This window comes from Stegodyphus dumicola, chromosome 9 (genome assembly GCF_044657685.1).
Source record: "Stegodyphus dumicola isolate Sdum_Otavi_A_Nest chromosome 9, ASM4465768v1".
Lineage (NCBI taxonomy): Eukaryota > Metazoa > Arthropoda > Arachnida > Araneae > Eresidae > Stegodyphus > Stegodyphus dumicola.
In genome coordinates, this window is record NC_140776.1 from 59,431,305 (window position 1) to 59,444,610 (window position 13,306).

The 13,306-nt window shown below is 30.7% G+C and overlaps 1 protein-coding gene across 4 annotated transcripts in view; it reads right to left on the bottom strand.

The window, feature by feature from the left end:
* LOC118203910 (ras-related protein Rab-37-like) overlaps positions 1-13,306 on the bottom strand; it is a 452,520-nt gene that overhangs the window by 215,341 nt on the left and 223,873 nt on the right. The window lies entirely within an intron of this gene.

A 13,306-nucleotide genomic window follows, 5' to 3' on the forward strand; every position in this document is an offset into this window, starting at 1 on the left:
CAATATAGTGGATTATTTTTCGCATAATTTATATAAGTTTTGATTAGTGAATACTGACAGCAAAAACTATCTTTATTCAGTTTCTTATGTAGAAATTAACCTAATTAAGACAAGAAAAACATTCATACTAAATCGAATCTACAGCAGTTTACAGTTTTATTGAAACGTATTGTACGTATTAGCTGCATAATGAATAATGTATTATAAAGGAAAGCCAGAATGAATGTATTTGCAGATTTGTATCTTTTCATCAATCTGCTTCGTAAGCCTTTTTTCAATCGGTCATTTGCGTACGTAAGATAAATGGTACCTGTGTTTTATCAGCTGCTTGAACACACTGAAGAGTTTCTCCCGAGTTTTCTGACTTAACAAGTTTTCGTGAATAATATCACGTACACGCTTTTGAGTAGTTAAATTCAAATTAATCAAAATATACTTTTGACTATTGATATTCATTCTTTCGAATGATTTTTCTAGGTAGCTCGCAATCTACGATAACTCACGATCGTGGATATATTATTTCTAAATATTATTCAAATAACTTGCTTGAAGTTATAATTTCATTTATTTGAAATTTACTGACCAAATTCTGTTTTATTATTACATACAGAATATTTGATCGTTTGTTCACGGATGCCTATGAATAAGACTGCGATTTCAAGGCATTTTTACAAGGTAAGAGAATTAAAGAATCACTTATTTAGGTATTTAATACTTTTACAAGATTCTGGATGCCCAGCCATCAACTTTCGAAACAAATTCCAGTTTATTTTAATGCTAAAAATCCAATTTACTTCTCAAAAATTATCAATAAATATTTACAATTACAATAAATGTTTACAGATATCTAAAATACTATTCACGAACTATAATCGTTTAATTTACCAGCCGCCTCAAATAATTATTATAGAAAAAGAAAATTGTATATAATGTGTGTGTGATTATGGCAAAGCCTCGAGGTCTATCTGCCTAAGAGGAGAGAAGCCTTCGTGGAGAACTTTCTAAGGGAAACTGGCTCATATACACGTTACACATGAGGAAAACGACGAAAACGCCCATGCAGCCAGCCCGTTCGGGGGATTCGAACCTCAGACCGAACTACCAGTGTTCAGCGACTTTACCGCTCGGCCGCTGGTGGGCCTGATTGTATATAATGATTTTAATGAGTCCAACTATGGGTCTAGCTAGTAATTAATGATAACGATTTTAAATCGCTTAGCTTATTAAACAGTTTCACTCAGAGTAAATTTGAAAAAAAAAAAAAAAAAAAAAAAAAAAAAAAACCTTTTGATGAATGGCGATATATTGGGATGTGAAGCATTTAAAAATACTTTATTTTGGCCAGTGCTAAAACATTTCTTTTATGTTGAGGAATTTGTTACATAACTTTGAAAGGCAATTATGTTCTCGACATATAAAAATTAACAACTCCATATCGCCCCTTAAACATACCCAAAGGATTCATTACACTAAAACACAGGAAGCTAAATTTTCAGCACAGCATCTGGAATCTCAGTTTTGGGCAAACAGCATTCATAACGCTACAATAAATCGAGCAATTTCCCCTTTCACTTCACAATAACCCTCATTTCCAGTCACAGACATTATTTTAATCTTACCATTAGAGATATTTGGTTGTATTACGAAACTTCGAAAACAAATGAAATGCTCAAAAACCTTTCACTCAAGTTTTCAAGCTAACTGAGATTCAGAAACATTATTACTGAGCATCAATATTTTCCAGACTTTTGGAAAACTTTCTACGTCACAGCAGCTGCACAGAGTTATGGAGCATATCTCAAGTGGAATGAGGAAAAAAAAAAAAACCCTGAGGATCCTTTCCAGATTTAGCCAAATGCTTAAAGCTTTTGATTGCATCTGGCTGGACGCACTCATATACGAGATACACAGCCAGCTTTTCCCGTATTATTTCACAAGCATTATAAAATCTTATCTAATTGGTACACATTTTGTAAAACGATAAAGTGTTAAAAATCCTAAGGCATATTCTGAAGCTAGAAATTTCTAATTCACATTCCACACGACATACCATTCGAAGCGGTGTTCCACAAGGTTTTCTCCTCTAGCCCACGTTATTTAACATTTATACAAACGACATTCTACAGATAACAGGAATTGCACTATCAGTGCACGCCGATGATACAGCAATTTTTGTATAAAATGTATTTCTGAGTCCAATCATACAACATATACAGAATCAAATAAACGCAGTTAAGACCTGACTAATAGAGTGGAAAATACAAACAAATATTGGAAGGTCAGTGGCAATACTATTCACAAGCAGAATCTGGAGCTTACAGCTTTATGGAAGTACTCTTCTCTGGACTATGCAAGTTCCTTACCTCGGGTTCTCTGAGCTGATATGATCCTAAAAACCAAATTATTCGACAGACATAGTGCCACGTGCACAAGTATCCTGACGATTGCAACATTCCATAATAAGATAATTATGTTATGCTTTGCCGATTGGTAACGGGTTTCTTTTAAATTGCTGTGTTCTCTGATTAAATTTTAAACATAAACATCTTAGCGTTGCCGAACAGCAGCACATTGCTTTTAAATAGCCGAGTTCTTACGTTCTCAGGCTATATAAATAGAAACTAATTCGAAATTCAAAATTCTAGCTTCTAGGTGCACATGTTCGGGTGGAGTATGTGTTCGGGTGGAGATGTGGTTCTGTACACCACATGACTTCCTTGTATTGGAATATTAAATTGGAATATTAAATTATACGCATTTTTTCTTGCATTTCATTTAAACGTATTGTATTGAATTAAATCTACTTCGCCGAAAGCACATAAACCACAAATTTGTGCTCCAAATTTGATGGCTCTAGCTCAGCCGTTAGCAAATTGTTTTTGGCTGCGGGTCAACATCAACCAAAATATGTGTAATAAGAAGACATTTTGGATCAGTGGTATTTTCATTTTAGAACAATATTTTTTGGTGAATAATAAGATAATTTTATTGAGAAACTAAATACAATACGCTATAAACGTTACATATGACAAATTTTAATTATAATAATTATGACAAAGAAAATTGGATGAACTTTATTTTTCACGTCGCTATGAATGATTCTTCTGATACTGAGTTGTAATATCCATTTAGTCAAGTCTGGCTTATAGTTAGTCTCTTTAAGACGAATTCAAGCATCTGAATTTTCCGTAGTTAAGCTGCTTCTGTTATTACTGAAAATAAATTTCTTGTATGAAAACATTTGCTTGCATTTAAAAGGTGAACCGAACGCGGGCTATGGTCCAGAAAAATGGTTTACGGTTATTATTTATTTTCAGTTTATTTTTTATATATTCTTCATGCCCTCGTTTCATATTTATGTTTTATAATTTCTTTTTATACATTACACTTTATTTTCGGAACTCAAGTGGGGCATCTGAAATTATGAAATGTTTCACTCGGTATATATTATAAAGTCAAAGGTTGCCGTGGGCCGTAGACTGCCGAAGCCTGAGTGTAGCCGTCTCAGAGTGCAAGAAGGATAATGTTTACATATCGATATTTCATTATTTAATAATATAGATAATCCAGAGGTATGTACTGAGACCATAGCTCATATAGGAGAATAGAAGTTAAAAAATCTGATGTGTACACCACATGACTTCCTTGTATTGGAATATTAAATTATACGCATTTTTTCTTGCATTTCATTTAAACTTATTAGATTGAATTAAATCTACTTCGCCGACAGCGCATAAACCACAATAGAATAAATGCATTCTTTAAAATTCACTCTAGTATTTGTTTACCATAGCGACACTCTGGCGTTAGATTCACTTAATAGTATTAATAATTATATAACAGTTAACTTATATAATAATTTTATAACGGAAACTAAGTTAACTGTTATATAATCCAATAATTATATAACAGTTAACTTATATATTTCGTTCATATTATAACTCATAATGCACAAAATTTATATCATTTAAAGAATAGAATTATCTAATCGTTGCCACATGTTCTATTCAAATACTATAATAAAGCTAGAATGATATATAAAAGAAATTAAGCAAACAAAACAAAAAAGAAACAGTTTTTCACAGACGATTGAGTATTTCTCATTGAATCAATTCAGTTCTCACTTCGCGAGAAGGCAAAAATACATAAAAACTCAAAATATCTATATTAAAAATTACGAAGTAAATCCTAAACACTTATTTCCTCGAAAAAATTCCAGAAAGGATTAAGCATGATTTAATTGGCAATAATAAATGAAGGCGTTATCTTTGTTGTTGCGAAGCTAAGTTTCTGTAGATTGGCAATAAATCCACTAGTCTGCTGTTTCAAATGTAAACAATCAATGGCCGCCGTCAAAAAAAGGCTTAGCGGCACTTAAACAGCTTTAAAATTGTTGATAATTCTAAAAATATTGCACACAGATTTATTAAAGGCATAAAAAACTTAACCGGAAGATAAAAACAACATAATTCAATCATTTTTAAAGCAAAAAATGTATAATTTACAAACATATAAGAGTAAAGAAACTGAGATCACTGAGCCGGGTAACAGAGTGGATATATATGTAAACATATTTATATACGTTTGGTGCGGCCGATTGCAACCAAAATACGAGGTGCACATCTACATGTTATAGCAGTCCTATATACAAAATTTCAACGTTCTGAGGCTACTCGTTTTTGAGTTATGTGAGATACGTACGTACATACGTTCGTACAGACGCCACGAAAAATTCTCTTCAGAATTAATTTTAAAGCAGTTTTATAATTTTTTTTTGAAGGAAAAGACTATTTTATTGTCCTTACGTACAGATATCACGCAAAAACTTCGTTAAATTGCATTCGATAGCGGTCAAAATGGATATTTTCGTTGAAATATGGTGCATGAAACTTTTCGCGATTACAATACTTACTTTACATCGAATGAAATAACACGTGAAAAGCATCAAATTAAACAATTAAAGCATTGTTTTAAATTTTCATTTCATGTATTTGTTCGAAATGCAACACATAACAGAAGTTCTTTCAAAACATTTACTAACGAGTGCAACAGTTTTATTTGTAGCGCTTTAATGAAGCTCCATTTCTTATAATTTTTTCAAATGGCGCTTTAGAGATTATCTGTGAAATTTGCAAATCCGAATAATGAACAAGTAACTCAATGAATCAGATAAATGTTTCCTATGCACAATTAACTGTGACGAATTTGATTAAACACTGCATTGGTCTAAATTTTCACTTCACTAATTTCTTCGAAATGTATATATAAGAGTTTTTTATTATTTCCTATATCAAATAATATAGCACAATGAAGATTTATGTAAAAATAAATAACAGTTAGGAAGATAATATTTTTTTGAAAAAATTAAAATACTAGGTAGAATATTCCGTTGTTACAGATTTTGCCATTTAAATTTCATTTAAAAAATAATACAAAGATCAGGAGACATTTTTTTCTTTTGATTTCGAAGCTTGCTCACACAAGGACAAGTCATTACTGTTTTAAAAATTTCTCACTAAAAGATGTCAAGATAATCAATTTTCTTTTAGATAAAAACATGTCGTAAAAAATTTATCTTAATTAAATGAAGAACTTTAATTTCATTACTTCATTCCTGAAATCGAAGATTAACGTAACTCAATAAGACACGAATAAGAAAAATATTGTCTTATCTTTTCCGGCCTTTAATGACATTAATTTCCGACAATTTGTTTTATTGTATGACACTGAATTTTTTTACCAAAGACGAAACTAAATGTTAGTTAACTTAAATAATTAATTCCCTTCTTTGAATAAGCTTTCATAATTTTACGACGCATCAGTGATAAACACGCATGACATTTTATTAAAAATGTTCATGATTTTACATTGGATTTAAAAAACTAATTCCTTTTCAAGATTACTATATGGAAACTTTCTATAAGCTTCCATGTCTCTAAAAATTAAAAAAGATATATATTAAAATTTATTTTTTTGATGTTCAAAACATGTTCAAAACATCACAATAAATTATCTTACATTCCTAAATCATGTGAATCCACGCAATCTGTTAAGTGCTGTTAAACGCGATACATAAGATCTTAAATTTAATTTCCATTCCATGGTCAATCAACACTCAAATTCCAAAAACACGGCCATTTGATGTGGCATAAGAAACGATAATATTTTGCAAAGCGTGGGATTTAATAACTTGCCCAAAGCTCTTCGAAACGCGACTGAAAGTTTAAGCATATCATAAACATTTCATTTCATATGCAAACACACTCAAAGAACTGAGAATCTGAATTTACGTAACATCAAGAAGAAAAACTATATTTTCTGATACATAAAATTTGAATTTCTTCATTATACTACCGTGTTTTTAAGGGATGAAACTGAACGAACCAATAATTTTCTACCAAGGAATTAAAACGTTAATATGAGTTATTTTCTCCTCAACTACTATATTTATGAGGGTAAAATAAAATCTCATTTACAAAATGTCTTCATTTTATATGCTATGCAAACATTTAACATAAGAAGAATATATTAATTCTTTTTATACTTTTTTAAAAAATGATAATTTACTATATTAAAAAAACTACCGTAATTTCCGGAAGAAACGCCGCGGCGTTTACGTGTTTAAAACTTAAATTTTCAGCGGGTGCGGCGTTTCTACCCATGCGGCGTTTAGGTGCACTAAAAATAAAATATTTCCTATGATGGTCATTGTACATAGTTTGGATGGTCTTGTCATTGTGCATAGATTGGTGCTGTTCCCACACAAAAGACGACTCAGTTGCTTTTTGCGAACGTTATTTTGTTTACATTCTTTCCCTTGAACGGACCTACATGCCTTATTCACCCTAAACGAGATCTCAGAACAATAACATTCTTCCCCTTTCAAATCAACATTCTTATCAGTTTGAATAGTCTCTCTCTTATGCCATTCGATGAATCTTCCAGGACCCATCCTCTTTCCACCCCTGCCTTTTCTGCAATTTTTTTCAAAGGCGGACACCACTTCACCTGCCTCGCAATAACGAACTCTGACGTATTTCCTCTTCAGCATGAATGGATTTTTCTTGGCATTCTGCCAAATACAGATCCCATCAGTTAGGGTACAAGTACTTGTTGGACAGTTTTTAATTAGGGTGCGGAAAATTTTTGAAAATGTCTCTAAACGGGACAGAAGCTATACATTTCTTACCTTTAATTTATTTTTGAATTATGGTTTCATTTCATGCATTTTTCTTAACTGGTATGTCATATATCAGGACTTAGGTTGAGTTTTTGCATCTATACGGCCCACGACGATGTCACGCGCAATTTAATCTATTGCGGCGTTTCTGTGTAATTTTAATTTTTTTCCCGCCATTTTTCTCGAGTGCGGCGTTTACGCTGATGCGGCCTTTCTTCCGGAAATTACGGTAATTGTTTTTTCTAAAAAATAATGCTCTGAACATAAATTTTCTCTTTTTTTCCCTTTAAAACAATTTGGAACTTAGTACACAAATTCTACAACATTTAAATATGATCTGTAGTGTTCGATTCTTTGCATGGTGTTTCGTGCGGTACAGTAGTGATTTTGAATATTCTTTCACTATCACAGTTTACACATAATGCATTATGGAAGCTCGATTTCTTCATTTACGGCTTTGACCTGTGAAGGCGATGAATGTGTAGGAAATTGGAACAATGTTCATGCTTTCAGACTTACATTTAGTTTTTCATTCCGAAAGTCTCTGGTGGTACGCAAGGGGAAAATAGGTGGTACGCAAAGAAGCAAAGTATTTTGAACAATTAAATTCAAAAATGAAAACCATAACATCCTGATTTAGTTCTTTCTCGCAATTTTATGCGATCTGAGCTTTGTTCAAGAGTGGTGGTGATAGTAGTATTTTAAAGTGGTGATACTAAAGGTTTTCAATTTTTGTTTAGGAGATACGCGTTAGTCAAAAGGTTGAAAACCGCTGATCTAAACAGATAACTACAGACTGGAGTATGACCTTTTTTGAACATGCCGGGGGATAAAATCCGATTCGGCTTCAGACTTCTTCCCATTTCCTAAAGCCTCCCTACAGGACCTTTGCATCGATCAAAGTTAAATAGTACTTTCACTATAGTTACACACATTCATTCCTTATGCCAGATTAGAATACCAGTCTTTTGGGGAGGGGGATATTACAGACTGTCGATCGCTTAGCGATCGACAGCCATTGCTGCAGAAACTTAAATATCGATTACACGCGTAAGAAACATGGTTGCGATCACATTTAACATATAAAAAATTAAATAATTAAAAAAAAACTTTTAAATGCTTTCTTTGAAATAAGTTAAAAAAAAAAAAAATCAGGCTCGGCAAGAAAAGAAAAATGATTTTTTCTTAACAAAAGAATAAAATATTCGTTAATTTATAAGAAGTGCTTTGTTAAACAATTTTTTTTTTTAAAATTTCAGTTTTTTTTCAAGCATTTTTAAGTAATCAATATACATTTAATGCCTTTTTGGGTTTACCAGATCTGTTTGTTTTTAAGTTTTTTGTTGATTCTACCCTTCTTTTTTTTTGCAAATGAAATCCTTGCAGTTAATTTTAATGCTCAGGCGAAATTTATGGGAAGTTTTCATATACATTTTCTACTACCAGTTGCATTTAGCCATTTTTTTATTACCTAATACATGTACCTGCTTTGAAAATAAAGCTTTGACTCTTAACTATATATCTCTCATTGACTCATTTATGCTTTAGAGAATATTACAGCCACACTGAATATTCAGATCATATCTTCTTAACTTTTTACATTATTGCAGTTAGAATTAAAACATTAAGTTCTGCATAAAAATAAATTGCAAAAGATCTAAGTTATTTTATTAGTAATGTTTTAAAAGTGTACTTCGATAATAAACTATTTCAGAATCCAATTAAAATATAACACGTTTTCAAGTTACTGATTAGTACAAGTTTAATTTGAATTAAATCCATTAATAAGTCTCAACGAATTTATCACGGTTTCACAAATCAATTTGCAGGAATTCAGGAAGGAGTTATGTTACTAAACTATTTGATGAACAACATTTGTTTATATAAAGAGATTTTCAAAATTAGCTGGATTCAAATAATTCACCAATTTATAATCTTCGAAATTACAGCTTCATTCAATAAAGAAGGTAAACACTGTTACAATCTTTTCTGTTTATTTCTCATATCTTTGGTTTGTTAAGGAACAGGAAGATAGAATAAAAGCTGAACTAACCATAGAACTCGAGTTAGCGATATAAGAGTTTAAATGCAGATAGGGCGTTCTGACATCTGTTTAAAGGATTAGTAGTAGCAAGTAAATCAATTAACATTTCAATAAATATTAAAGTAAAACTATTATATGAAATCAAATATCTGCTATATAAATTAGGCCATTTTCTAAACAAATAAGTAGAGAAAGAGAAGAAATGTTCCACAAAAGATAGTGAAATTTTAAAATAATTTAAAGTGTAGAAATCTGATTATATTAATTAAAATAGTTTTTTAAATAGATAAATAATGCAAAATAAAGTTTCGGAAAAGAAATAAAGTTTTAAATATTTTATATATATTAAGCATTGAAACATTTCTAAATAACGTTTAATATATGGTGAATGAAACGCTTTAGTGAAGTGAGCCCAACTACCCGTACATACTATACTATACATGTTATATACTATACAAGACATACTCGTATGTCATTGTCATACATATTATATAACATTTAATAAATTTAATAATAACGTAATAAACCTACATTGCCACTGCATCGGATAAAATTACATTTATTTTTTAATCCAAAGATACTTATTTGGAAAAATATGAAAATAATTATTTTTAAGTTCATTTAAATAAATTTTCTGCACACTGCATATTTAATTAGAACACTTATGTTGCAAGTTGGCAAGTAAATTTAATTTTAATCGAGAAGGGGACAGCAAATACACTGAAATGTAAACTGGATTTGATGAAATTTTTGAAGTTTTTTTCATGTATATTCTTTACATATATTTGCTCATTTTCAAAAAATATTTGAGAAACAATTATTTCTATTCGTTGTTCAGGAGACATTCACGAGACAACGTTCTGCGTTTAAAGACACAGAAGGCATTTTGCAGTTTCGGCTTATTACAGCTGTAATTAGTCATAAATAATGTACAAACGAGTCATAAACAAGTCTTTAGAGAATTCCACATACCTGTAACAGAAAATGATGAATGTCACTAACAAGGAAGTTTTTCTACTATTCCGTCATCTGAGCAGAGATACTTTCGCATAAAAAATGCAAGATTCGATATTATTTTGCCACCAAGTGCTCAGTACTTATTTTACACGGTAAATGTCAGTAAAACTCAAGGGGATAGAATAAAAAATACGGAATCTCTTCTGAAATATTCACCAGGTTCAGGTATGCATTCGAATACCTTACAACCGCAGACGAGCACCACAGGGAATCCGCGAATGTCACAAAAAGTTGCTAAGAAATCCAGTCGGGATTATGTACGACCTCCGGAAAAGTTACCGGAGAAAGGGAAACGGATATTCGGCAGCTGTCAATTTGGAGTTTGGATGTGAGGTGACTTCATATACAGCCGTGGGCATTTTCTTTCTCGCGCGTTTATTTCTTTATTAAAGGGTCCAAAGAGAAAAGTAAAAGGTCTCTGAGAAGAAGCAAAGTATTCCAGAAAGCAAAAACAGAAGTGGATGTACTCTCAAACTGACATTTCTCTTAAGAGTTCGGATGTCATATGTACAATTGAAGAGCCTAAAGCTGACATTCAAGTTATTTGTATCGCAATACAGAATAGCGTCTGAAAAGATATGGTTCGGATGTAGAGTTGATGCAGGTTTATCCTTTTCGTAAGAATTTTCATAAGAACACTGAATAGTTATTCAGGGATTTTCAATTCAAGAAACTGACTTATGCAAAATTGAAGTAATCGAAACACTTCGAACCAGAATCGAACCACAATAGAGAGAATATGAAACTTCTGGAGTATGCTTAATTTTATATAAAAAATACAGCACATACAATTTATTTTTACATGCGAGGTAGAAGGAAAACACAGTTTAATTTTATATGCAAGATGGGAAGAGCATAGCATTTAATATATGCAAAATCTTTATAATGTAATTTTTTACAAAATTTCGGATGAGAGTTATTTAAAGTAAATACAATTATAGGAAATATATTTATAGGAAATAAAATTATAAGAAATGTATATTACAGACATTTCTGCTTTATACTACTATGCAAAATGATTGCAAGTAAAAGTTAAAATCTCTTTCACGACTTTGACTGCTTCGGTGAATTCAATGTACCGTATTTACTTGAAATTAAGACCCTGTTTTTTTTTTCTTTTGCTGCGTTTTATCCTAAAATTAGGTACAGTCTTGTAAAGGGTTGTCTGAATAAGTGAAAATGAAATTTTCACTATGGAATTACACCAGCTCTGGAATTACAAAATGAAAAGGAGGAGTTTGGATCTTACTACATAGTATAATTACACTGTTTAAATACTAAATACACTGCCTAACTAATTAATTACCTTACATACAAATATAAAACTACGACTATGTATAATAGTCACGCCTATCGGAGCGATTTCAGTGTGCCTGAAAGCAAAGAAATAATGTAATAACTTTTCTCTACTTTATCTTTTGGGCCACAGCTAAATGCACTGTTTTTTAAGAAAATTCTAAAGGATAAGTAACAAACTAAAATTTTTCTTTCTCAAAGTTATCGCAAAACAAAGTAATTACCCACTTCCACTTTTATTTCTTAAAATTTATCCTAAAATGTTAGGAAGGTCTTATATTGCAGAGGATCTTATTTCGAGTAAATACAGCATATCTCGTTGGTGGCAAATGAATACAACTTCTTCCGCTCATTCTCCTAGATCAGTTTCATTTCTTATTCATAAATATCTCGTACAACAGATGATTAAGGGAATACACATTTATAAGTGAAACATATCTACAATTCAGGTTTTGTATTATTTTACGTTTTCATGCAAAGTAACATAAAAAAATGTGACGAAAACACAATCCTGGACCTCGGATAAAATGATTATTATAAAATCAAGTACATAACACATAAGAAAAATTTTTTAATAATTTTAATATCGATATGACATTTTATAAAAATTATGAATTACTTATATATTATAAATCACATAATTATGTTATTATTAAACAAATGCATAATATATCAATCATTAAATAGACATGTTAAAGCATATTAAGATTACACATATCGTTTTTAAAGTTTTCATTTAGCTGTACTAATTTCATATGCAATGGATTTTTGTAAATTAAAAGGTAAATTCATCATGCCTTGAGAGACTGGCTTAGAGTTTTCACATTTCTTTCAGCCTATGTGATTAATTCGGAAGTGTAACAGAAGTAAGTTGAAATAGAAGTGCCTAAACTGTCAAGTTACGAGGAAAAAGGAAACAAAACGTTTTTCGATGTGTCAAATAAAAATGCAATTTTTGAAAATTTTTGAAAAACTGAAAACATTTAATAATTAAATGTTTTCAGTTTTTCAAAAATATTTACAAAATTTAGCGCAGATTTCAAGAGTCACATCCTAAAACTAATTTAGTAAGACATAATTAAAAATAATAGACATTTCCTAAGAAAAGTAAGTTAACATAAAGATGTTAATCATATATTTGATAATATTAACTGCAATTAATAATTTAAAAGCTACAGGTTTTACTTAATAAGAAAAAAAAAGTTTATTTATTTCGTCTGCTAAAGAAGGTAAAAAACATAATAATAAAGATTCTAATTTTTAATTTGACAAATGATTCCAGATTTTCAATTCAAAGCATTCATGCTGGTAATACAAGAAAATATAGTTAAAGATACGTTACTTTTTAAAATGATGAAAGTTATTAAGTGGTATTAAGTGGAAACGAATTCGACCATTAAAATGTGCTTCAAAACTTAACGTATGTAAAAAGAGGTTTTTAATCCTTCAGTAATTTCACGCAAAATAATTCGAAAAAATTTGCACATTCTTCGGCAGAAAAAATAAAATAATTTCAATCTAAAAACTATTCTTCGATGCTTTAAATAATTTTTGTGGCACGACAGAATAAATTTGTGAGCAAGTTCTTGTCGCATTAAACGGTTACGTATTGATGCTGACCAATACGCTAACCTTAGAATAAGGGCTTTACTCTATGATTCCTACTCCGTATAACGAGAGAGATCCTACGCTTCACAGATCTGTTTATTTTACAACTCTGTTTATCTTATAAATTTATCTGCTTTTGATATTGATGTTTAGAAGCATAA